We start from the raw sequence: 1862 nt of genomic DNA on the forward strand, positions 1-1862 counted from the left end.
CAAAAAAAGTGGATATGCACGAAGAAGAAGAAGAAGAAGAAGAATAAGAAAAAAAGAAGAAGAAGAAGAAGAGGGGAAGCGAAACCAAATGAGGTCCTCCTTCCTATATATCTTGTTAAATTTGTTAGGTACAGAATCAAAACAACTCAAGTAAATTGGGAGAATACCTCACTGTATTCATTATTAACAAAGCAGGCATATATGTAGCCTTACAAGAAGTAACAAAAAACAAAAAACAACCCACGCAATGCACTACTCTAGTGCGTGGTACACGATTGCAAGAATGAGTCAAAGTCTATCTAATACCACTACCAGAAGAAATGCTTTAGTCGACGAAAATAAAAAAACCAGGCCGACGAATTTTTTTTTCGTCGGCTAAAGTGGACTTTAGTCGACGAAATTTTCCTTCGTCGGCTATGGTCAACTTTAGCCGACGAAATTTTAATTTCGTCGACTAAATAATTTTTTTCGTCGGCTATAGTCTGTGAACTTTAGCTGACGAAATTTTCAAAAGTTTAGCCGACGAAATTTTTAAGAGTTTAGCCGACGAAATTTTTTAAAGTTTAGCCGACGAAAAATATAATTTCGTCGGCTAAAGTGCCTTATATTTGCAGATCTTGACAACAACTCATCTGAGAAAAAAAAACTATACGTAGAACCTTCAAACGCAAAAAAATGGTGAAATAAGATATGACCAGAATGGTGAAATACGTCTACGGTTGAAAAATCACGGTATTCCGGTAAAGTCTTGGTGCCGATAGTTGACTTACCCTTATTATTCACTATGCTGCAGATTTGGCGTTCGGTGTCTGATTGACTATTGTGATACCTTTTCGGAAGCGTAACGGCGCTACGAGTCAGACTCATCACTAAAGCCATGATGTATAGGATTTTTTGGCCATCTGAGTCCGTTTAGGGCTTCAAAATGCAGTTTTCTTATTTTCGATTAGAGTTGACCGTTTCGATCGAGTCCTTAACGTTGTCGGATCCAGTTGAATTTTTGACCATAGACATCTTTCGTCATAATGATCATATCTGATGGTCGAATTTTGGTTTGTGAATTTTAGTCATCGGAATCACAACGTGTCTACTATTTACCGTTATTCGGGTTTATGGGGAGCCCTATCGTCGGAAGGTAAATGTCTCAAAATTTTTATATGGGCAGTTGCAGTTGCGTCTCATCTACGTGAGAGTTTTTCGTGTGAAAGGTTTGACCAAACTACGTAATATAGGGGGAGATATGAGCATTTTCGTGCATTTACAGACTTTAGCCGACGAGATATTTAAAAAGTCGTCGGCTAAGGTCCAAAAATTTAAAATTTTTTTGGCGGTAAACCAAAGTTGGAGGAAAATTTTCAAAGGACTTTAGCCGACGAAAATACATGAAAAGTCGTCGGCTAAAGTCAAAAAATTTTCAAAATTTTCAACTAAAATTTTTTGGTGGTCAACCAAAATTTTCTAAAGAGTTTAGCCGACGAAAATAAAGAATTTTGTCGGCTAAAGTTCTTTATATAGCCGAAGATGGATGGTAAGAAGTCTATTATCTGCCAGATTTTCTTCTCGGCCTACCTCCGCCGTCAAGCCACCGGAGACCGCCACACTTGTCCCAAAAGCTTTGCCGTCGTCTCTACTTCATTGCTGGATAGGTGGTGCATCGAGTGGTGCCGTCGTGAGGGATAAATCGAGCTCCAAAACTCCGCCGGTTCGGATTCGGTGTCGATCGAATTTCTCTTTCCCTTAGGTCACCATTTGGTGAGTTCTATATATGGATAAGTTGAGTTTGATTAGTACTACATTCCCCTAGAATTTGGTAGCTCGATTCGGTGTGTGTGAAGAGAATCGAAGATTTGAAGTTTTTAGGG

Source organism: Fragaria vesca, linkage group LG3 (assembly GCF_000184155.1).
Source record: "Fragaria vesca subsp. vesca linkage group LG3, FraVesHawaii_1.0, whole genome shotgun sequence".
In the NCBI taxonomy this organism is placed as follows: Eukaryota; Viridiplantae; Streptophyta; class Magnoliopsida; order Rosales; family Rosaceae; genus Fragaria; species Fragaria vesca.